Source organism: Anticarsia gemmatalis, chromosome 6 (genome assembly GCF_050436995.1).
Source record: "Anticarsia gemmatalis isolate Benzon Research Colony breed Stoneville strain chromosome 6, ilAntGemm2 primary, whole genome shotgun sequence".
NCBI lineage: Eukaryota > Metazoa > Arthropoda > Insecta > Lepidoptera > Erebidae > Anticarsia > Anticarsia gemmatalis.
Genome location: NC_134750.1, coordinates 7,160,285 through 7,187,278, shown reverse-complemented (window position 1 = coordinate 7,187,278; position 26,994 = coordinate 7,160,285). Strand labels below are relative to the sequence as shown.

General features: G+C 34.1%; 1 protein-coding gene across 6 annotated transcripts in view; it reads right to left on the bottom strand.

Annotated features, from left to right (window-relative positions):
• The window catches only part of mub (poly(rC)-binding protein mub), a 138,085-nt gene that overhangs the window by 78,682 nt on the left and 32,409 nt on the right, over nucleotides 1-26,994 (bottom strand). For all 6 annotated transcript variants that reach the window (XM_076115534.1, XM_076115539.1, XM_076115536.1 and 3 more), the window contains exon 2: nucleotides 13,320-13,347. The gene's annotated coding sequence lies outside the window, so the exon portion shown is untranslated. The remainder of the gene's footprint in view (nucleotides 1-13,319; nucleotides 13,348-26,994) is intronic.

Genomic DNA, 26,994 nt, shown 5'->3' with positions numbered 1-26,994 from the left:
TATCATAAACATTTCAATTAATTAGAGTTTCCTTGTTACAAGGGCATCTAAGGGACCTCCTTTTGATTGTCCCTTTTGACGAACTTAATGTTTACATTCAAGAGTTCGCACCCTCATCAGTAGCTATCTTAATAATTGTATAGCTATCTGTCATTATTCAAATTAAACGTTCGTGTAATGTTCATAAATCGCAGATAATTAACATTATTAGCTATATTAGAACAACGCGTGAATCAAAGTGATTATCTTGTTCACTTTGTTACTTGAGTAGATACTTAGAGAACAACGCCGACTACGTCAATATTTGGGGATAGTAATTTTCTTTGTAATTTTCCACCGATGTTTATCGAAAACTAGACACGAGCTATTATGTACTTAAAACAAGTAATCATCTTTTGTAATTAGAAAGTTTTATCAAAAGTCGAATAACTGTAGAATAAATTTAATAATAATGAATATAAAAGTGTATAATGTATAAAACCAACGTAGAAAATAGCTCACATATGTATAATAAAAGTTACTGTACTGAAAAGGCAAGACGAGATTTAACTCGATTCACTAATTACCATTAGTAGAAGATTTACGAAGTTTCATGTTATCTGCGAAAACTAAGGCCGCAATAAGTTAGCAAGTGCGGCAACACGTCACAAGTTAATGTAAATGAACTCGAGTGCAAGTGCAGGTGTAGACGTTTGAGTCGTGGTGAAGTTCAGCAATCTCACCGTGCGCCAAACTAGACTTGTGTCTTTATAGACTTGCCTCTCCGCCGCCTCTTTATCAACTTTGTGTGAAGCTTTAAAAACACATCTCTCCATCGCGGTAGCTATGATACTTCTATGTTGTGTATTCAAATTCTGTATACAAATATATATGTTATTTGTATTTTGTATTTAAAGATGTGGTGGCGTTTTGTATATTATCGTCAATCTTATTTTTTGTCATATCATGAAGCGGACTTGGAGTTACTAATAACGATTTTTTTTTTCTCTTTTATTATATGTCCCCTCGTAACTATTTTACTCATCATTCAGATGACATTCAGATGATTCTACAATAAAGTATAATATATATTTTTTATAATTAAGGTAAGATTATTCTTTGTTTTAAGACCAATGTAGAGTCGTTAAAAAATAGGTAAGTATAATCTTCTATTTCAAAAGTCCTACTCCACAAATGATTGATTACTTTATTCAACAGTGCCAAATGGACATACATACGCGCAAGTATCCCGAAATAGCAGCGCAAAGTGAGGGTAGTTTAATGGACTCAAGTATCCATTTACAGCGTTGAATACAAAAATAATTTATCCGGAACCGGGCAAGCGATTCGTTCAGAGAAGAAATGAGCTGTTACTGCTAGAACAGCAGAGTTCCATTACGATTGTCTAGCGACACTTTCCAAAAGCGAGTCGATCGGCGGCGCTAAATTAGGATTGACGCCGACAGGTTTTGTAAAAGCATTGCACTGTTGAATTATTAAGGCAACTCCGGCTGGCTCTATATTCGTACTGCCGGCAGTCAACGTCTGAATGTATACGTACGTACTGCTCCGTAAACGGAACCCGGCTCATTTTCAATTCTGACACCCGGATAAAGTGGTCGGTGAATGAATATAAGCCGCAGTAGGCAATTTGCGAATATAAAAAAACCTTTTTAACGATCGAAAGTTTTAAACGGCGCGAATCTGGCGCGCCAGCTGCTCAGCACTGATTTGTATATAATTACTTAACTAGTTAACTGAACACACTTATACATCGTAACCAGGTAAATTAATATACAACAACGAACTATGTGATCAAAACTATGCCTTCGGAAATTGAGTTTGGAGCTTATTGAGAGGGGAAAAGTTTGAAAGCAATTTCGTGAAAATTTAATGCTCTTGAGAACTTATGAGAATGAGGAATTTGAGAAATGAAGCCAACACTGAGCATAGCTAATTTGTTTCGAATTTTTGATGACGTCCACCAACAAAACTCACTGAGTATACTTGCAACGCCACCTTAAAGATATATTCCTCTATAGCTTCTAAGGCATATCGGTATCATAGTATACCCCTGTTCCAAAGGAATATTGTATGATTGCGTGGACTGTTTGGTACATTTGATTGAATATTATTCAAGTCACCTATATTTTCCATATCTGACTTACTTATTTATTACTTAATACTGGTATCGCGTGACTTGACGTTAATTGTTTGATGCGCTCAACGATAGTTTTACATATACACGATAAAACGTTGAAAGCTCTATAGAAAACGCATTAGTATTTTGACTTTTATTATTTCAGTTTCTCCAAAAACGTATTTTATATTATAAAAACAATATTATATATTTATTTATATTTATTTATTTAATAGACGATTATTAAAACACACGAGCATATTAAAACTTTTAATTGATTTTGATAATTTTCTGACTCACTACACTTTGTAATTACGAAATTTGCCGTATACCTAAAACAGTTGCGTTGTTTTCGTTTTAGGCTTTGATAAATAAATAAAGAACAGCGTCTCCAGTTGTGTTTGTGTTTGAGTAGAGCTCTGTACCGGGGATCATTGTTGAATGGTATCCTGAAAGCAGGGGTGTAATGTAGCTTTCCCTCGAACGATAGAACAAACTAATTAGTCGTTTAGACTATTTGCTTTAGCATCGTGATTGCTTTGTCGCCTCCGGGCATTCGTGAACATTGAACAGCCTTAACGAGAACATTGCTACATGTTTCTCTGTTAAGCACAACCTATTGTTCTCGTAAGGAGCAACTGTGTTTATGTACCTATGTATCTCATCTGTAAGTGCGTAAATATCCTTTATTATATTATGTAATGAGCGGTGATGGTAGCGTTATCGTAACAGTTTGAACAACAAATGCTCTTCGATTTACGGATTTCCTGTTGCGTGATATCCGGGGATTAATAGGATGTTTACAATTTATTTTGGGTATTCAAATATTTACTCAAACGCGTGTGTTGAAAGAACCCAATTAAATTGGCTTTTAATTGCAGTTAATTTAATTGGAGTGAAATAAATACTAAAAAATTTTAAAATATTGATATTTTTATACATAAACACACAGTATGTAATATTTTTACTGCATACCCAAATGAGAAAAGCAATGATATCTAAATATTCATAAACACTCAACCTTGAGTAAGATTACGCGGGGTTTTCCGTTTGCGGAGGTACTTTCACCACGTGGGTAGTTTTCTACCTGGTAGGCCTGCATCCCTTTTACACTGACGTAGTTTTGATTAAGAGCAAGGGAGCAGGCATAAATTCCAAAGCCATAAATCAATAACCTGGTGCACTCACACTTGGGAATGTTTGTGTGTGCCTACGTCACACAACAGCGGTATCCGCAGACGATATTTTGACGGGAGGCTGGCTCGCTCTGTTTAGAAATTATACGACGGGAGGGCGCCGGGCGCCGGGCGCGGACGAAAGCGACTGCGATGTAATATTAATAAACATTGCGAAAATGATTATCTGTGCATCATTACTCTGTCACTAAATACACGCACGTAATGATCACATTTAATTATGACTGATTTATTTTTACAACACACGAACTGCATAGATCAATCTGCACAATACTGACTTACAAACTGGCTCTATCTATCACTATACCCAGAATACATGCCCTTACTAGCATTTGAATAAAATATTTTATTATCTTACGCGACCTAATATTTTTTTTCTTATAATGTAACTCTTCATAGCTACCGATGACACTTTGTTTAAAGTAAGAAAAACGAGTCAAAGACGTCTCGGGGGAAGTATTTCTTTATTTACGTTAAAGTATTTCAATGGCATCTCAAGAAGGTAAAGCATTTCGTTTGAAATGTTTTTTTTTTTATTTTGCCAGATACATCACATCTCATCTTATTTTTTACGTTTTTCCTTATTAATTTTGAAATTACAGGTCGATAAGGAAAACGTTCACTGAAAAGCATTACATGCCACAAGCTCCCTACAAGTATGGATTAATTCTGACACTTCCCATTTTATGGAATTTGATACGCGTTTTAACTTCAAACCTAATCCTCATTAGACATATTATTTGAATAATATCTCAACATTTAGGTGTACGATATACCAGTTACTGATACCCTAGTTTGCAAAATTGGTTACCGATATTACCCCCACAATAAGCTTTAATTACAAAACAATACAGTCATTAACGTAGAACAGTTACATAGCGTTGACAGTAACAGGAAATCATAACACGTTGTTGGGAGGAAACTATCGCGAATTTCTGCAACAATTCCAAATTCGAAGTTAACACATTACAATAATACGTGACTCCGAACAACAATACGGTTAAACTCCGCGCACAAATAACAAGAAAATAGATAATGGTACACGAAAACATGCACATATTTTCTCAGAACAAATCTTGCTTATAATGAATCGCGAAAGAAAAACCATTCTCTTTATAAAATGTTCAAAATAGGGCTGCTATTATGAAAACCATTAGCATTGTTTAGTATTGTTTGCAAAACAAACTTGAGTTGGTTTTAAAATGCACGACAATAGAGGTGCGAAACCGTGGACAATATACGTATATTTTATTTTCATCACGTTCCGCCTGTTTGAAATATTCAACAGCATCGATTATCGGCTCACTTTGTACACCAATACTTTTTTATTCAATTTAACGAACTGAGAGGAGTCTCGCTACAAGTTTAGAATCTTTCTCTTGTTTATAAAACACCCCACTTATAAAAACGTTTTGGTTTAGTTTGAGTTTATTATCTTTAAACGCTTACAAATTGAGGGGTTGCTTTAGTTACCGTTTGTTAATTATATTTTCTATTACTAAAGAGATTAATTTTAGCTACATTGAAATTTCTCAAATGGTAATGAAAAGCATAATCATGCTGAAGAGTTCATACCTAAAATTGGCAGATTAGCAAACGTAATTCGGCAAAACGATTTACTTAAATCTATACATTTTTTTACTATCAAACGATGAAATGGAACTTGAACAGTTCGAAATATTTTCAGCGAATTGCCTTTACATTGTTAGTGTCTATCAAACTTCTAGTAAACTTTATGGGCTATTACAGTCTAAAGCACGTTTGGATTCGTTGAACATTATTGCATTTTTCTGTACAAAATATTTGTTAAAAGAAAATATATATATTATGTATTACAAAATTTATATTGTGACCACGCAACAACATCAAGCGAAATGACGCAATATGAGCGACGAAATTACTTATCAACAAATTTTCTTTGGTAGCTAACTTTTAAGCATCACAAACAAAATCAAATATTCATTTATGTAGAACGTACGGCTTCATTGCCATACTGATTTGAGACTTGTTTGCACAAATCTTGTTAGCGGCGACATGACGCTGGCTCTGGACGAAAATGAGCTCGTTACCTGCATCAAAATATATATGGCGAAATGGTGAAAGAAAATCTCAATATGTGTTCGGGTATTTACACGTTCAAGTATTGGCAAACATTGTTCAGTCACTCGAACTGGATGGGGCAAATGTCGTTTACCAAAACTTGAATTTATCAGCGTTTTTCCACGACCGTAATTAAATGTGTATTGATTTTTCTGATGTTGCTAAAGGTTTTTGCGGATATTAAGCTATTTGTTAACATTATTATTAAAGGCTTAAATAATTATATTGTGTATTCATTAAATTACTTATAGCAATGATTTAAATTTTTATACATTTTATTGTCATTTACGTTTCCTGTAGAAAGTTATAAAAACTGGCACCTAAATAAGTAATTTCATAACAAGTAACATAGTGTTTATATTCTCTGCTCCTCGTTCGTAAAAACGAATCAAACCAAAGTTTCAAACTCCCAATAACCTAATCCTATAAGATTTCAATATATGTATTACGAAGAAATAAAAAAGTGTGTAAGTACAAATTATTACAAAAACTTTTTTAGATAGCAACAATAAACTACTTCAGAGGATTTTGTGAAGTACGATTAAAAAAATAAAATACATTATAATGTTATTCAAACATAATAAATATGTATTTTAAACGCACGCAGTGTTGGTAATGCTGACGGACGAACCTAATTTGTTCCCCGTTTTTAGTTACAGATACGATCAAACACTAAATTGAGTTTATCGTCGAAATCGGGATTTCAATCAGCAAGTATCGAGTGTCGAGTGTTGCCGTCAAGTCAATCAGAGCAAATTGAACATGTCACCAAGCCCTCTTTTCAAATCGACGTTGTATTCGCTTTACTGCTTTGTAATTTATTTTTTGATAGTAAATGTTGATCGAAAAATTGCGGTCGCACTGGTTGAAAGGTATGAAATTAAAATAGTTTAGTTGTAAATATTTTTTGAGTTTTCGTATCGTATAATCTAAGAGTACGAATATACATTTAAGAACAGAATAACGTTTGAATATGTAATACACATACATATATCACCTACCGCAGTTTCCACTTAGATAAATTCGCCGAGGGTCACGGCGAGGTAAAATTTGAATGTTTCTTGTTATGAAACATAGATGAACTGTTTGTTCCACATCACATTTTGGGCATAACAACAAGAAACCATTAATCTACGTTAAAACGTTGGGGTAAAAGGTAAAGTGGCCAATTCCGAAGCGACCCTACTCTGAGACATTAGCAAAATCGTAGCTGACTTGATACATTAACCATTGTCTGCTGATGAGAAACACTCGCCTCATGGAAATATCTAACACTCTCAGCTAATGGAATTAATGCAGATTTTACTTTGACTTTTGAAAAATCCTCGCCAAAAGAGATATCTCGATAACTTTGACAAGAGCATTCCATCCCATTCGTATCAGTTCTCGTTGCAAAATACAATTTCGTTCGATTAACAAGTTGAAAGTTAGCAAGATGAAACTGTAAACCAAGTCGGACAGTTCACCTGAAAGGAACTAAATACCAATGGCAAGGCTCTATCAATTTTAATTACTCGTGGCAAATTTCTGAATTACGGACCATTATCTAAATGAAAGCGAAAACCCCACGGCTCGCCAATATACCGCCGCCTGTACACAGACGTCCAAACGTTAATTTATTTCATATTCTTCTTCTTCAACGTTCCATTTTTGTTTGTGAATTACAGAACAAATTACATTTATTCAACGCTACCTGACGGAGACATATTTTATGATTATCTATAACTGTGTACGTCTGCAAGGAAAATAATTAAAATTTTAATTACGTCATACATCTGGCCCCCATTCCGAGTTCCTATAGAATGTATTTTTGGTCACGGATTCTCATTTATTTACTTGATTCTTATTAAAATTCATATTTCTCGCAGCTATTTTAAACGCGTCCTCATAAGTTTGCTTAAAGTTTTTCTATTCCGTTTTTAGTTAGTTGGTCTTAAAAAGGAGATTACCCTTGTTAATTTACGTATCTGCTGCAAAAACTACTGACCTTTATGAAGCGTGCAAAAACCGAACATTAGCTAATAATATAATACACTTACTCTTTACTCGTACCAACTCACTCACTTGGTATTAAGATAAGAAAGAACTAATACTGAACTGTGATACTGAACTACTGAAGTACTGAACTACTGAAGTGTGAACATTATTCCATGGAAAAAACATTTGCCATTGATTGAAATGTTTAATTCTAACTCATTCTTCCTGATTTTGTTGTGGAATAATGTGCACACTTCAGTATATAGGGTTACAAAAGATTGAGTATGATCAGCTACTTTTGAAGCTGACTGTACTATGAATACAGAGAACCTTATTTTTTTCCTGACTTTTTTTATCATTACCCAATATTGCGGTGAAAACAATAAAATAAATCATTGAGCTATTAAGATCATTTATAAGATCAAATAACCGTAAAGCAAAAAGTCGAACAGTATTATGATATTCCCTTACAATAGATACAACCAATTTGCTAAAACATCTTCTAAAAAACGCGGAGATGTTAAATATTTTTCTTAAATAATGTAATAGGCGGGCATTTTATGTGACAACACAATTTTATTTTTTCCAAGCACCGGCTAACGGAATAAAACATTTTAAAAAGAAAATGGGGAGATAGCCATTAGTGTAGAGCCGATTAGCACCAGCATTTCTCGGTATTAGTGTTTGTTTGAACTCATCCTAGTTACTCGCAGCAAGTACTGGGACATTACTTCTTGTATACACTTGTCTAGTTGAGTGCAATACAGCGAAATAATATAAGCTAACGGTAACTGCCTTTATCATTCGCTTATCGTTTCCTATTTGTGTACTTATGTTGGCTTTAGACTATGTTATGTAAATGCGAATGCTTGTTTTAAACATTCGCGTAGGTGTTTGACTGCGCTAAACATATTATTATTAACGATTCGTTATTAATTAAACGTATTCTGTATTATTATAAACGACAGCGAGAATGTTTTGCTACAAACTTGAAACCACTGCCAGCTTTCTAAATACATTATGATTGTGACAGTAATGTTGTTAACTGTCCACTTTAGCAAATATCATCCAGGGCCCATACCGTGTTTTGTATTGGCTTGTCTAGCTCTCCAAACACATATTTAAAGGAACAAAGTTTAAAACTTTGAGAATGTTCTAACACTGTATAAAATACTTTAAATTCACGAAATGTCTCCGTGAAATTAGGCAAACATTTAAATGAGAAGCGCATTGATTATTTCAAGTGGACTAGCAGAATCGTGATCAAGATTCAAAGAGTCCCGCCCGGTGCGTGAGATTCCACCTAACGGCACTAAGTAGCTTAATGGTCCGGAACACATTGGAAATTTGCACTCGCCTGAACAGGTTTATTTGATGTTGTTTTTTTAAGCTCACAATCCGAACCGCAAGCTCTCTGCGATTGTGGTAGGTCCTACACAAAGAGAGCATCATTACTTAGCTCTCGGTGTTATTTGCACTGCATTTTAATCTCAGAAGTAAGTTATTATAAACAACGTCAATATCTGGGAAGATAATGTAATTGAGTTGGTAACAACGCAAATACTTTTACTTCGGGGAACGTCATCGATCTTGTTTATAACTTCAACATCGATAAGGTCGCCGACTCATTGTGATCATTATTGATTGTGGTTTTATGTCTTTCATTAATTTGTCCGTGCTGTTAGGTTTTTGGGCTTTATGGTAACAAGCCGTGCAAGCTATCATACTTACAATAATTAATGTTATAAAAATAGGTATCTAGTTATTGTAAATAATTAGTACGTATAAGTTCGATTGAACCCTAAATGTGCAATACTAACTGTTAAGTGTAAATCAAGAAGACACTGTCTGAACCTAGGTAAATAAACCAAAAATGTTCGTCCGAAATGAAGGCCTACCTAAACATTGAATACAGGATCCAAATCAACATTTCAGAGACCGCTCTGACAGACGTCGCGTCGTCTAAGCTTCGGAGGGACACATTGAATAATTTTATCATAGGATTAATTTGTCTTGGGAGGCATACATGCTAATCAGAATCAGGGTAACCAAGCATAATATAGGGAGTCCCGAAATTCGCAGACAATTTAGTGGCTGTGGGCCAAAGGATCTTGACCTCCTGACCGGTAGGCCAGACGTGACTCGGATGAACAAACTCTTGTTTACCTTGTTTATAGTGATACGCATTGAATAGTTTGAATTTAAATATGATGACTTTTATCTACCTATTGTAGCGTTGACAATACAAGTCGGTATGCTTGATTATTGCAAATGTAGATAATAATATAAACACGGTCATAAGCAGAAGCTAGTTAAATTACCTAAGCAAAAATTTCTACATTTGTAAATCTAACGAAGTACTGGTACTACCCGATTAAACAGTATCACAAAAGAATAAAGGGTGTACAAACGAAATTTATTCAAAACGTTAAATAATAAGTACATATTCATACGAAACACATTATGGAAACGCAAATACCATAGCTTTGTGTGGTTGTAAAACAATTTCAGTAATTGGATAGAAGAGAATAAAAGCACGAATACAAATTGTTTCTGAAAAGAGGTTCGCAAAAATGATGTCTTATTTAGATTTAAGCGTATAATAATTTAACTTTATGAAGACGTGAAAAAGCGGAAAATTGTTACAAAAAAAATCGGATTAAAATTGAAACGTCTCTTAAAAATTATTCTCATGAAAGAAAGTTGTACGATCAGCATTTCAGCCAGCTTATAAGCATAAAAGGGTATCCGTAGGGCTGAGGAATCGCTTAAGTATTCTTATCACAGCACGTTAATAAAATATTCAATGAGAAACCCTTAAATTTTGAGAACGTCTTTTACATAGAAACACAAGGTGTTAGTGTGAAATAAACATTAAAGGAATTGATCAAGTTATAGTATTTGGTTCTTAACTGTTTACACAAAAGGCGTACCATATCATTATTATCTTAATAAGATCAAAACTTGGCTAACTTTAGTCTAACTTAGACTTAAAGCTTACATGTAAAATAACAAGTTCTATACTAAATACAAACAATTTCCAATACCCGAAAGTAAAGATAGATATAAAACAACGTAACACAAAACTAAAGTTTAACAAAACTCATCCCGACGTGAACGAACCCAATGCAACTTTTATGAGTCAAGATTAGGTAGTCACTTAGAAAGGCATCACGGTTCCGATATAATTTAGTTATAACTTTTGTAAGAACAAGGCTTTGTCGAGGTAATTTAATGTTTTAGTACGTTATTAATACTTAATAACCCTTACTTGTATGGAGAAAACTGTAAGGAGAAAATAAAACAAATAGAACTTTTTCTGCCTTTACATTTTCCATCTCGTAATTCTCGGAAAGTATATCAAACTCAAACATTAAAAAGAATAAAAGCTCAGTTTCAAAACTAACAAAAACTGTGGAAAATTCAACGTTTTTCTCGTATCAACTACAAACAGCTGACTTTGGCAGTCCGTTACTGTTTGACTGTGTTAACAGAAATTATACATAGTTTAGATGTTGACAAGGGCCTTCAAAGAGCTTGTGAGAGAATTTTAATGGCGTGAATATTATATTATTTTGGTACACGGCAATTCCAGCCCTACAGCGGTGTTCGTGGATTTTCCTTTACACTGTAGTTTTGGGAATAAATGTACAAATACGTCTCTTATCAACAAAATTCAATAGCTACATTTACCTAGCAACAAAATATTGAACAAAGGAGCTTTGAAACATTTACCTACTTCACCCCTAGTATTAGTACTCATATTGTTTCGTAAATAGTTGTGCATTGAAGAAATAGAACAGTAAAATAGAACTTGACGATATTTTTTAAATAGCAGTGTGTAATCCCCTTTGAGTGGATTCACAAGTTTTGAATGCCAGTGTACATACGGGATGCTGGTCCGATACAGTTTGTTTATGTTATCTCAACTGGCAGTAACTCCAAAATTAATTCTGTAGGAATATTAAATACCTACGTAATTACTTTCGTCACGTCAAGCATAAACAATGAAGCTCAGGTGAATAAAGGTAAAAGCGGTGCGTTCCAATATCGGTCGTGGTGCGTGTTATCGGCTAGGGCCAGGGCTGCACCTTGTGTAGGTACTGTAGGTAGGCGGGTTGTTCCGGAGGCCTGTACGTCGTACGCTAACGAGGTTGGCTCAAACAATCAGAAGTCAAGCAGAAATTGATGGGGTGTTCCAAACGCCCGCACTGACGTAGACGCGTACCCACCCGCCTTAATTAAAAGACTTCACTCAAGCGTAATTCGCAATATCGGATCGTCTGTCTCTGTGATGTTCTCAACTCTATGGATTTCGATAAGACGGATTACACAATTTTGTTGAGTGGAGTCCGTAGTGTAAATAATTATTTATCGCTCCACGGTATCTTTATTGGTGACATTAGAAAGACAACGTTCTCGACGATTTATATTTTGAGATAAAATATAATTTCGTACTCCAATAAAAACGACCTACGCAATAAAATTGGAGAATTTGTATTTTGTAAGTCGATATCAATCCGTTCCGTAAAATATTGTAATGCGGCCTTTTGAACAAATCGGGAATTAATTATATCTAATTTGGGAACCCTTTTAAAAGGATTCAATCAATGTGGAATATTGTAGATTGTATTGTGGCGCGTGTGTTGAGTTTACAATGTGGAATAATTGAAGGTTTATTATTGTTCGATACGTTTATATTCGAGTGCGAGGTAATTAAACAAGGCGAGCTATAGAGCGGTAAACGTGCTAATAGGCAAGTTCTATCAAGCGACAAAGGCTCGCTCGCAAGCCGCCAGTCGCACATCAACCACCTCCATACATTACATACTGTAGATTACTGCAATACAGATACATACTATTCGTATTGTTCGCATACTAATTGTCGGTATCAAATGAAGCATTAATTACGTAGCTCTATTATTAATAATAATATGATTGAATAAGTAGGGAAATTCTTGTGTAAAAGATTTGGGTTGAGTGTAGACTCTAGTATAATATTACTTGGACAAGTAGATTTTTAATATCCAGAAAAATCCTTAGTTTAAAAAAAAATGTGTAATTTTTTACCTTAACTGTACAAGCATAAGTACGAAAAATAGATGAAGCCTTCCCACAGTAGTATGTTTTCATCTTAATATTTCACACATACAAATAGGCGCCTCGACCTAAAAGATTAAAGTTTTCTCAACAGAAATCCAACAGTGTTGCATCCTTCCTTTGAAATGTGTTGGACCCATATGAAAATTCGAAGTTCACTTCATACATAACTTTATATAAACTAACTTCAAATTACCGAATACGTAAGTTTCGTAAATGTTAAAAGCGGTTAATATAACTAATGTTTGTGACAGCTTTTCAGTGTTAAAACATAAATGTAATTAAATCCTCTAGAGTAATTAATTGGATAGAACTGTATCCGCACTGTATCTCGAGTCAATCAATATTGTTGATGACATAATCCTTATGTCAATTTCCGTGAACAATGAGCTAACACAGCATTGTCACCCGATTGTGGCTATTCGCCCTCGATTCACGCAGCTTTGCCCAACATGGGGGGAGAATCATCAAATTGCTGAGTATATTTTCATCATAGAAATGCCACGTAGACATTATTATACTTGCAACTTTTCATTATACCATGTTTATATTTAATTATCTACTTGCTCCTTGTCATGTTCAACTCGAGAACTGTAGCTTCACTAACAAAGTAGCTTGTTGTAGTTACCTGCTACATGAACCGTAACGAGTCAGAATATCAGAAAGTAATAAATGGTGAATTTAAATTAAAATAAAACTGGACCAATCCCCAGGCGCCACCAACAAAGCAATTACACCATTTTTAGAGGAAATAATTGTTTTAGTTAATTCCACGCTCTACTTGGATTAAGCCGCAGGGGTGCTGTTAGCTGAAAAGTTGGGCTTACCTTTATACTAAATTCCACGTTGTCCAATCTGTAACAAAAACAATACGTAACGTCAGTGAGAGCCAACGTGACCCAAAAGCTAATGGCGAACAAAGATATAAGACAAGCAATATACTTATCATGTCGTAAAAGTGAGTAGGTAACAGTTTATTGACCCTAAAGGCGTGTTATCGTTACATTTGCATAAGGCCAGGCATACACACGACCTCTTGCTCCCACTAACCCTCCGTTTTTACGAGCAGGATGTGCCTATATGATCTAGGTATATCCAACCCTCCCTTGGTAAGAAAATATATTTTTCTCGCTAATACCTTATCGCCGTTTTAATTTACTACTTTCGATGAGAATGAAGACAGCCACTCCATCACTTTTGATGCCTAAATTTAGTACAAAAGACATTTTACAAGTTCAGTAACGCAATAAAGGCGGCGAAATTGTGTTTGAATTTTATTTTTAAGAAATTCTAAACGCGCTCCATCCGAACAATAATCCTTGTTTGAATGCTAATTAATTCGAATTAATTTCACACTTTGAAAAAGGTATAATCGAGTTGACAATGGTGAATTACTTTCCGGGGAAATCTCTCGTGATTGTGAAGGAACCTGCTATTATGCTCACTTTTATCTTTAAATACATGCTTCCTGAATTTATTTATTTTTTATAAAACAGATTCTTAGACGACAAGCTACCCTCGACAAGTCCTGTGTAACACTTAAGCACCGGAAAAATTTTCAGTTGATTGCATTCAGAAGTTGAATTTGTACTTCGTAAGTCCGTACTTATTCACTAAAGTTTACTTGCTCACTGTAGAGTGAATTTGCGCAAACAGAATTTTGAACAGCATGCTAATTTACGAGATATCGTATTCGCATTAACAATACGGCTAAATTATGAACCAGAAAATATAACAAATTATAATTTGAAATTAAGTACGCAGAAAATTATGATGTGTAATGAAAATTATCTTGGCAGAGTTTCATTTCGTAATGGTATTGTTTTGGTGATTGAATGTTTTATACAATTGATGAGCAAGATATTTCGGGTTCGGTTCTTGAGGTTAGAGAGTAACGAAAGTTGCGAATGTAGCAGTTAAATCGCGACAGGCTCATTCCACATATGGCTGAAGATTAGGTAGGTAATAAGTAAATTTTTTAAACAGAATTTTTCTCCAAACCTAACCTACTGTCCGAAAAAATATCAAATATGATAATGGTGATGTTCGTTATATTATAAGTGATATTTTACAGTTATTTCGATTAATTATATTTTGAACTAAGTGATCTCACAAGAGAAGACGATAAAGTTACAGCGGGCTGTCAGAATTATTAAGATGTTTGATCGACCGTAACGACTACTAAAAGATGTTTGACAACTGGGACCGTCGCGTCGCCGGATGACATACAATTGAGGTTTTAGAGCAATAGACATATAACCACACTAGTATATATATATACCATGAACACATGAAGATGAATAATATTGCAATATTTATTCTAGGCGCTAGAGTTATGTGAAACAAACACAGAACTCAGATGATGTTCTTCACATAGGCAATAAATAATATAATTCATCACACTATTTTACTATACATTCATTTACGTAGCCAAACCAAACGTTATAAATAAGCATCAAAATATTAGCACTAAACTGTCGTGCTACAAACTATTGACTTCAGTAAATTATGAAGATACACGAATGGTAAATCCCAGCTTACAAATTCAAGATAAATCTTCAAATCACTCAACGCGGTGCAGAAGTCAAACTTGAATCTCCTGAGGAATGCTGCGATGCAACTTAGTCTCTACCAAAGCTTATACACTACTTAGTTCATCACAAATTGTTAGTATCGATTTACATATTTTAAAAGTACTTAACTTCGCTTAAAGCTTTCGGTGTCTCTGAAACTCGGTAATCTAGTGTTGTATGAGAAACAAAGGTCCTTTAATTCAATTTTGTTATTGAATGGTTTTTGGCTTTTCAAAACCATGGTCACTTAAAACTTTGCGAGTGGTAACAGTATTGCAGGCTTTGTTACTGTTTGTCGTTTGAAACAAAATCTGTGGCTTTTGTAACAAAACTGGCTATTTGCTAAAATATATTTTGCAAACTATAAATTAATATCTTGCGTGTGTTGATATCGGTTCAGCTTGCGGCTAGTTATTGGCATTAACACGTCACCGAGATGTCCGCACTGACCTTCCCTTCCTGACCAGTGACAGCTAGATTATTAGGTGCGGCTGTATCCCTCTCGATCAATTAAGACGAATAATAATAGTACCTGGCACAATTTCTATATTTGGTTAGCGTCACCTCGAAAACAATTATTATTCACTAAACACTGTGTGAATAAAAACTGAATAAATACTAAATTTATATTCAGGGGGTGTATCTTAAGATGTATTTATTTTCTATAAATACCTACTTTGTAGAAAATATGCCGCTTAATGTTTCTGTATTACCTTCCCCTGAGGCGTATCAAGTAACTTGGACTCACGATGTCGGGCATTTTCATAACATTAACGATTATTCATCTCATTTCCCAGACAGCTAGCTGTCATCAAATCCAAGTTGGAAATTCGTTATGAATTTCATTGTAACGTTCCGAAATAACATACATGCCAGAAGTTTAATAAGCGTACCGCTAAACGTCACGGGCAAGGGCATAAATATCAGAAAGAAAAATTGCAATAATAAAATGTAAAACAATTTTCGGCGATGGAAAGCGGATGTTTGAAATAAACAGGGCTAACATTCATCAAGACTTTTGTAAATGATTTTTAAGGCAGGCACAACGACTGAATGGCTAATGAGGCTCCGCATTGGGCTCTTTGTTTCAGCATATTCATTACCTGCTTCCATCGCCGTTTGCTTACAAAAAAAGTATTCATTGTTTTCCGCCCACCCTCTAGAGAGTAAACAAACAATATCTCTAACAATTTTGGGGTCAAGCGATTTCGTCCGGTGAATATTCAGGAGATAATTAGAAGAGAAAACAAGCTTAATTAGTACAAATCGCGCTGCAAGAAATTACTCTGAGGACTTTTTGTTAAATGTTTGATGAAATTAAATCGGTAAGTGAGTTTAACAAACAATGCTTAAACGTTGTTAGAGATTTGAACTGGAGATGCGAGTTCGCTCAGTGCATACCGTATTGTAGCAAGCGCGAGTACATCTATGTATTAAATGAAGTGATGTTTAAATGGAACTTGGTAACTGAGTATAAACTCACGACTTTAGATCTAGCAGCTACGAATCAAGTTGTAGTTAGTTACAGAAAGTTAGTGTTGAGGCTTATTGCTGTACCCAACTGATTTAATAGTTTACAATCGCTATGAATAATGCAGTTTTAATAACTTTGTTGTTCTGTAAACCTAACTAAGTACGACAATTATGTTATTTTTTATTTACGTTAAATGGTAATGCTTAGTAAGCGGCAGTAAGATTAAATGATTTTTTTTATTTATAACTGTACTAGCTAACCTGCGCAACTTCGCTTGCGTCACATAAGAGAGAATGGGTCAACATTTTCCCCGCTTTTGTAACATTTTTATTGCTACTCTGCCCCTATTGGTCGTAGCGTAATGATATATAGCCTAAAGCCTACCTCGATAATTGGACTATCTAACACTGAAAGAATTTTTCAAATCAGACCAGTAGTTCCTGAGATTAGCGCGTTCAAACAAACAAACAAACAAACTCTTCAGCTTTTTAATATTAGTATAGATTTCTGTTTGTCTGAAAAAATCTGTTTTTTTATTATTTTAAAAGCAACATATAATTTCCTATAGAAATACAAGACAAAATAAGTAACTATTAAAAAATAACCCATTTTTTTAATCTACCCGAAATTCGTAGGTATCCAGGTCCTTGCTCGCTCAAGAGAGGTAGCAACAGATTACATAAACGTAAACGGGTACACCAGTAACGAGATTAGCTCATTAAAATAATGAAGATAGTCCTCTATTCTTTTAAAAAGTGATAAAAGAACAAAAAGAGCCATGATCATAACATGCTGTAAACATTTTCCTTTGAAATTTCGACACTACCGAATCTTGAAGCTGCCAGCAAATATAGTGCGGCTAAAGAGAATTTTTCGATATATAAAGCACCTTGGCGCGAGTTTGTGGATGGGGTAAGTGTTGTCGAGTAAATCCGATCAAATATGGATAGGGAAATTCTAGCGGCAACCAGTTTCCGCCCGTGCAGCCTTTTGCATCGAAAACTGACGCATCATTGGTTAGTGTTGTGTGGTGCGCTAGCTCTGCCCTTTCATATTTTATGGCGGACTGAAGTGTACAGTGCGCCAGCAAAGCAAAAGTCATGTTAAAACAAAAATGTACGCGCATTACATATTTGCAATTCTGATTCCCAATTTATAAAATCACTATGTCCTGTCCACTATGTTTTACGTGGAATTGTAGGCTTCAATTTACAAAGCTTTTCAGCTTGTGATTTTTTACGGTGTATTGTATTAAATCCTCTTTATTGCGAAAACATGACGCGACTAGGCATAGTGTCGTGTTACAAGCGTTGTACTCATCGAAAAATATGTTACCGAAAGCTACGTCAGCTAAAAATTGTGAAAAAATTTACAGTATTCGAGTGTCCGACCGGTATAAAAATGCCGCATTTTACACGGATTTGTGGCTAAATAGTTTTATTGTGTTTTTATAAATTACGAACGAATTACAAACATATAAATTAATTGAATATTGATCTATATTTTTTCGTTTCATACCAACGGACATTAACGTAGCCCTCTACGCAAATAAGCTAAAAACGATATTCATAATAACAACATAGGAACCCAACTAAACCCACATAATCCACACCATAATCACCGTTTTTCCCATTTTGCACAGGGCTCTAAAAATGGAAAAAATAATATAGTCCATTTGAGCGGCGCGCACGTCCCAACAGTACAGGATGGGTCATCTAATATTGATGGTGTACGTTAGAGCTGTGGGGACACGTGGCATAGCTCGCCTCTTGACCGTACTCCGTGCGCCAACGCGCCGAGTCGCCGCGCCGCGCCCGTGCGCTCCTACAGTGGCTTGCCAACTCAACACTCTCACAGGTTTATCCCAAATACGCGACCCGGAAAATTTTGAAAGTCAAATTGGGGTTGCAAATATGATACATTATTTTTTTACATTATGGATGTATAATTAAATTGTATTTATTTAGGTTAAAAAATAACGAATGTTAATGTCCCTATGTCCTATAATTTTTGTTCATAATATAAGGGAATAAATTTATTCAATGGAATTTCCTAATTACTTTTTTATGAAACACACAAAGGTAAAAAAAACACGTTGTCCAAAAGATTTATAACAGGCTTTAGTGAACAAATATTCTACTAAACTCTAATTAAGATAATGAAAAATGGTAGTTCATAGTTGAAACCGTATTAGTTAGACGGTGTTTGTGAAACCGCTAGGATTACTGATAATGGCTGATTTAAGTGCCGATAAATTTTATATCCTATGCGGATATAAATCTTGGTTAGAGGGACTTTAGTACACCTAAACGAACTATAAATATGCAAATTTACAATTTCAATTACTTACTAGAACTTTTTTACTGGAAAATATACAAAGGTAAACTAAAACTGGAGAAAAATAAATGTCTTTAGAAGTTTTCCTCGGGTGTCTGTCTTACAAAAACAGAATTAAGTATTCAAAGTGGAATACCGAAGATATTTTAAACAGTTTCAAACTAGTGTACCTAACGGAGGACAAAGAACTCAAACATTTTGGTCATGCAAACTGAACGGTCAGCCTAAATTAAAGCTTGCTTCGTCCCATGTCCCGTGTAAATACTCGGACACAAATATAGTTACCGTGCGTTAACTTGTTCGTACGTAATACAAATTTACGACTTATTACAGCTGGGAATTGAACGTTGTCATTCGAATGAAGTGCTATCAGGAACCATGTAGCGTTATTGATACACACGACCCGTCGATGTTAGAACGTAACTTTTTTAGATATATTAGAATGAATTCGTTGCTTTGTTTATGGTTTGACATGGATATTCAATATCCTGTGCGAATAAAAATGGACTATGAAAATGAATAAAAATTTAAATGACAAATACTTTTATACCTTTATAAAACTTACAAAGACCTAGTTTGAGGTATACCTATTAAATAAACAAAAAGTATTATAATATACTACTGTTTTATCACGTGTTTATTTCAAAAACATACGAGAGGCCCCTTGTAAGTACATTAATCAGAAATAAAGCATTAGTAGCGGTAATTGTTAGAGGGAAGGTACCTCTAACAGTTACAACTACCACTAAGCAAAGCCCTTAGGTAATAACGTGTCAGGTTTAATGGCCGCTATAATGAATAAGCAGTGCTCGGCAAAGGTTCGCCCACGAATATTCGCCTTTTTGTGAATAACGGAGATTGATGAACTGAAAATCTTGTGTTTTTCACTGGTATCGAATTTGTTTTAAATTATCATGATATAATAAATACTTAATTAATTTAATCTTTCAAAAATTAATAAGTCATCACCTTACTTTTATTTTATAAATTGTATATGTTTTTTTCTTAACAATTCGAAAACAGAGTCATAAAAATTGAATTTAAATTAAAATGACCACGCTTTCACAAACTGTTGGTACCACACCCTTAAAAATATGTAACAAGGTGTAAAATAATTTTAAAAATATGTCTGTGTTTATCATTTCTTTTTCCAGAATATATCACAAGCGCGCTCTCCGATGTTTGAGAGAGCAGTGAAATATTCGTTGCGTTGGGAAAATATATGTGAAAAATTAAACAATAACACAGAAAAATCCGTTAAAACCATTCAATATGTTCGCATTTCCATCAGGATATTTATTATTACTGCCGTTTTTAATGTATATTACGTAGGTAAATTAAGGAGACGACGTAATGTTTATAATTATATGTAAATAAATTCACGTTTAGCTACGAAATACGTGCCTACGTCAAAACTGAGATGTGGGTCGTCTTTACGTCTCCGCGTATTAGCAAGCTACAAAATGGATTAAGTCCCCTCATGAGAGGGATTTAATTAATAGGAAATTAGAATATGTGCCTACGTGGATACAAAAAATAACTTATTTCCATATCTCTTTAACACATTCGTACTGACTGAAATAAAGGGTTATATAATTGTTTTTATGATTAGCAATTTACCCTTTTCAGCGGTAACAATTTTTGCTTCGAATATGACAGCTTACGTAACGAAGTTAAAGGAGTAGCTTTACCGATAACAAATTTTATACTTTTCTTTTCGAGTGGTATGTGGTTAACCCTGTCTTTATATTATTAAATCCGAAAAACATTTGTCCTGACGATTATTTTAGCAATTAACCTTTGAATAAATACTCTAAAATGAGTTGTACAGTAGGTATTTATAAAATATTTGTAAAGACATAGGTAAATGGATTATGATCACAAAGTGATTAATTAAATCATTAATAAACAAATTAATCAGAAAACACTGTAACCTCATTAGGTTTTCTAAGAACTATTAAAAACAATAAAAAATCTAAATTATATTTAAGTGTTTGCGTTTAAATAACAGTCTGACAATTCACAAACTATTCCAACTGAATGCTTTAGGAAACAATGAACTAAACATTAATTCAAACTTTGTTCTCGTTTATAAGTACGTACACTCGTACAGCTTGGGTCGGGTTTCCAAGTAGATTGCATGACGCTGCAATAATATGTAATATGTATTGTACCGTATGGGAAAACAAAATATTACATTTTCATATGAAGGTATGGAAGGAAAGTCATCGTTGTCGCATTGGTTTTGTTGAAACAAACACAGGTAGGGTTTATTTTCTAGATTACACAAAAGCTTTTCAATGTTGCGAGTATTATAATAGTGAATATAAATCGTTGTTGGCTTTGTAAAATTGATACACGCGATATGTATGTTATATTGTAGCAAAGAGTATTAACTAAGAGTGGCCCACTCTCCCGATTGCCAATTGACTAGATCGCTTGTTATGACTTGTGCACAACTGCGAAGTTCAGCCCACTGCGCCGATGTTACACACATAAAATGTACTAGTGAATGTGGAGTGCGGACATCATCGGTAACGATCTTTCCTTAAAAGGAATATGTAGCATCTTAAATGTTGTTTTTTAAACCCATTACTGTCCCACTGCTGGGTAAGGGTCTCCTCCCAAACGAGGAAGGGGTTAGACCTTAAGTGATGATTAATTAACTGTCAATAAAAACTAATATAACAAGTTTCATTAACATCTTTATCTCAATCTGATCGCTTAAATATAAATCCTCAATTGTTTCTTTACTCAGTGTAAAATTGAATAAAGTTTTAAAAGCTCATTTTCTTGTAAGACTAAAGAACCGTGTAAAAGCTGATATCGGGGTCGCATCCAAATGAGATATTCGAAACGTCACGAATACGCTGGTGTACACTATGAAACCCTCGTGTCCTGCAAACCGACCTGCCCCTAACTTGATTATCTAGTTGGAACTCAGAGAAATAGAGTTTACTGGAAACGGCCACTTATGACTGTTATTATACTCTAGCTAATATATCCGTTCTAATTTAATTTTATCTTATGTTATACCTTACCTTATAAAATATTCCAAGTTAGTCCCTAGTTCTCATTGGATAAAATGGGAATATGTAAACAGACTGTAACCTACGTCTATTCTTTATATAAGGTTTTCCATTATCTTTATGTAGAATCCCTAACAAATACATCGTAATACAGATATCACAAAATAAATCACAAGCAAATTGATATTTGAACGAAGAATCTACTACACGGCACGTGTAACATTTATATAAGCCGAAACCGAAAGTAAATGTTGTCATAATACTTTGAGTTATCTCCTTTATTATGCCTCGTAAAGTAGAAAATAAGTTTGGACAATTATTCAAGTAGATAAAGTTTAAAGATGTAATTTATCATTTTTGACATTTTGTAGGGGAACTTGATTAAGATGGCGGTGGAACAAATATTCTAAACACCAAAATATTTTAATTAATTGTCATAATTTGAGAATAGCTCAAATGACGATCGTTGTTATCAAACATCTATTAGATTTTGCTAACGTAACGCCTCTTCTGGATTAACCTAGTCTGCACTATCAGTGAGTACTATTGTCATGGCAGAGTCTCATCTAGCGTACGTTTAGTTCAGCGCTAGAAACAGATGTCGTATGTCGCAGCGCACTCATTCAATAATCTGATTCAATTTCGAGTGAAGGTACAGTTTCATGCTTACTGACGTCTTATTTAATATTCCATTTCTGTGTTCGCTCATCTATGAACTTGTATTTTGGGTAAATACTATATCAAAGGCTTGATTCAAGAGCCCTCATCATATTAGCTATGTAGAGTTCCCGTACATAATATAACATACATTTTATTTATTGTTTGTTATGTTCAAACCTAATAACAAATATCCAGTTCAAATCAGGTTATATGTGTATTTTATTATGTTTGTATTTGAAGTGAGTGCTTCACGTAAATATTTATGCTGTAAAGGTGAAATATAAAATAGAATTTTCAAACTTGTTAATATTGCCGCAGTTAAAACTCGTTTTGTTGTTTTGTTCATTATAAAAATATCTGTAACTAAAAATTGCTCATAGTTTCCCTGTGATCTGTGGTTTAAAAAAACACATTGTTTTGAAAATTATAATCTGTTACCCTGCATCTAAGTAGCATCAATCGTGAAATCGTAATAGATATGATTTTATATCGCAATTAAGTATACGAAGAGTTTAAAATATTGGAGGCACTTATCGAAATAAATAAGGGCGTATAATTATCTCAATTTATCAGCACTTAGTCATAAATTTACAAATTAGAAGTAGGTAAACTCTACTATAATGTGGAAAAACATTTTCACGTAAAGAAGTCGCAAGCACAAACTAGAAATTAAATAGAGCTGTAACTTTTTAAAATAATTGTAAAAAATAAAACAGAAAGTATAAAATATCCCGTTTAAGTTTTGCACTGCGCACTAAATAAGCATGTTGGCATTGCTCGCTGTTTGCCACTAATGGTCTAGTGGGTACGTGACGTGGCTCCAACCTAGAGATAATGCTCTACAACCACGAAAATGTGGGTGAAAATCACTTGGAAACGACACACTACTTTTATTGTGTGAATAGCTACTTGTGTAAACGCTTAGCGTATTAAAACAGATTTATTAAAAGTGGGCAAATATTTGTGTGATGAGCACGAGTGTTTGTTCTGAGTCTGGTTAACAACCAGGCTCAGAACAATTCATTCAATTAATCTATATAATTATGAATTTGAAAGTTTATAAGTAGGTTTATCAGTATCTGGTTGCAATAGTACAAGCTCTGCTTAGCGTGGAATCATAGGGCCGTGTGTAAGTTGTCCCAAAATATTTATTATTTATTTATGTCGCATTAAAGTATAGGGTACTAAGTTCTAGCGCGCGTTTATAATTAGTAGCTTGCGTTGACCCACTGCTGGGCATAGGCCTCCCCCTTAGTTTTCCATTGTATTCTGACTTCAGTGGTTTGAACCCATTTCGGATTATCCGTAAGCTCAACAAGTATTATATTGTAATATTACTCTACATATTCAGAAAAGCAGTTATGACATTTGACTTTTTACCATTTTAACTGTTAATAAACAATAACGTTTTTTCCACTGGATAGTTAATTGCACTTCAATGAAGCTGTCTATCTATGGTGTTTGGTGACTCTCAAAATTATGTCTTGATTAATATTCGCGTTATTAAACAATAGTTTAACACGCTACTACATTGGTTTATGTCACCTTGACAATAGCATATATTACAGACGTCTTTGTTCTTAGTAAATGATTAATTAACCGTGTAATATAATTAACTCAGAACAAGAAAGCCCATTTATACTCGGCAATTGATTGATTGATACAATAAAATTTATTTGTCATTCAGTATTCATTATAATATGTAATTTTTGTTGAAACATCAAGTAATGAATTAAATATATCGGTTATTGGGAATTAATATTGCATTGAATCAGTTGTAAACGACTGATTGGTAAGAGTTAATCGCAAGCAATTTCAGTTCGTGACAAATTAAAAATACCTCACTAAGTGATTGCATCGGGTAAAAACGTTTTTTAAATTTAGTATTATTGAAACTTCGGGTATGAATAAAATTTATTCATGATGATGGATTGCTTTGGCACTTTCAAATTGGGCCGTTAAGATAATAAAATGATAAAGGGAATGCCATAAAATTGCAACTCAGGGCACATATAAAGTATTCTCCACTTATGAGTACTTAATGACTTAAACTCCAACGAAATAAAAAATCCAGGCTTAATCAAGATGATAATTGGCCGAAAATACGAGTTAAAAATAATACAATTTATATGAATCTCACTCAATTCAAAGAAATAGCTAAAACAATTACAAACCCTAATTTTATAACCTCGGGAAAGCTGTAATGTTTTGTTGTCAAATAACTTATTTGTATTAACGTCGAATCCATAGTAAACTTTTATCATCGGTAATATTTTGATAAAATTGTAAGCTTCGTTAATATAGGATTTCCGGTGTTTCAACCCAAAGGGGTAAAAGCCGTAAAATAATGTCTTCATGGCCACCGGAGGCGCTGTGGTGTATACAATTATATTGCCAGCATTACCCTTTACATGAATTTTGTTTTAGAACGCTGCATTGTACATCTACCTGAGTATACTTACATGACAAAACTTAATTATGAATGGTTGGAAAATACATCGTGTGCTCTGGTATTTATTTGTGTTAACCGAAACATAAATCTCAAATTATCTTACCTGCTGAATATGAACGTAAATATATCTCTATTCTGCCGCATAGCTACCTCCGACAAATCTTGCGGGTCATAATAAATTGCCTCTTTACCATTATGTTTCGCTGATACTCCGTGTACGTATGAACGTATTGCAGCTGTTGGGCATGTATTTATTGAAGTTTGAGAATTGCTATACTGAACCCTATTTAGAATTTTCTTCGTAAACCGCTCTAATAACGTGTCATTGTATATCGTCCCTCAAAATCCTTTCCCAAGTATTAACTTAATGAATTTTACTTGACATAAAATTAGGCTGTTTTGAGTTAAGGGTCCGGACATTAACTTCTGGGGAATGAGCGTGTAAGTGGGGCGTAATGGTTAATAAACGTAATTATGTAGTGTTGCCTGCAGCATTCACTAACTTTGCGCCTTGCATTTTAATACTTCTTAACGTCTTCTTCTGAACAAGTTTGATTTATTTACACTGTTATTGGTTTCTTTGTTTTAAAATTTGACTATTTTTCTTATCATGTAATACTATAATAAATTGATTAATTTATAAAGGTTAATATTAATGAATACAATTAATCAAACTACAAATGCGCTACGTAATAAATGGTAATTTTTTTTACTGTGAGGAATAACAAAATCTTTCTACAAAAGACAAATTGTCTCACCAAGATATATTGTCGAAAATTATATGCATCTCTGAGGAAATGTACATACCAAAATATTACCAGCAACAAATATCGTAGCCAGTATACAAACCTTCCACTGCAGAAGCATTCAGAATTTCACGGATTATTTCCTACAACGTATTCTTAGGTTAAATAATATTTTACAGAAATTCGAAAAGCTCAACCCGGCTACTTAAAATGTAAGCAACTTTTCAAAGAGAAAAATAGGGGCTATGTCCGTTTGAAGTCGATCGTTTTAGTATTCACTCATAAAATATCTACAAAAGAAAGCGTCCGTTTTTCTAATCTCGAAAAGAGTAACTCTTTTATTTTATCAGGTAATCTATTTTGAAGCGAAATACCTTCTAAGAGGAAAATATGAAATAATGGGGCAATTTTCTTGTTTAAAACTGAAATTGGAATTCATTTTGAGGCGATAGAATGAAGCCATAAAATGGTTGCACACTCGAGGCACGAGAAGAATGTTCACGGCGCAGCCTTTGAACGCAATCACAAAAATGTTCAGTGACGAGCACTTCACGTCTTATACCGCTATATCCTTTCAGATAAATATTATAAGTCACACATGCTATGAATTCAATGCACTACTTATTATAAACTTTAATCTTATATAACTGTCACTCTTTCTCATGTAACTTTACGTATTTTGTTCAGAAATTAATGCTTCTTAACTAAGTTATACTTACTTTACAGCGTTTTAGCAAATTTTAAAGCGTCAACAATCTTTTGTTTTGTGGGCTTTGTTGGGAAACGACATTAGTGGGGACAAAATTAGTTCGGTACTAAACAGAGTTACCGCTATTTAAGTACAAATTTTGGAGATTATACAATAAATACCTATCAATCCCGGCTAATCTCTTTAGTTTAACGAAAACTTAGCACAAAGTAGTTGGCGGGCCATCGCGCACGAAGAACATTAAGTAACCCGTCTCGCTCAGTTGACTCCTACAACTTAAGCGGGGAGACAACCATCTGCTTCTATAGTGTTACTTTGTTTTTTGCCATACTTACGGCTCTCTTCGCCAAATTAAGTTAATATAATAAGCAATCCTATGCGTGTAACGTACAATTTTCACTTATGACACGTCTAACAGTTATGGATATTACAAATAAGTAGGCACACAAGTAGTGTCGGCAATAACTTTCAAACTGATATTAAGACTAGCAAGGGCAACATTATTTTAAAACAAAAACAAAG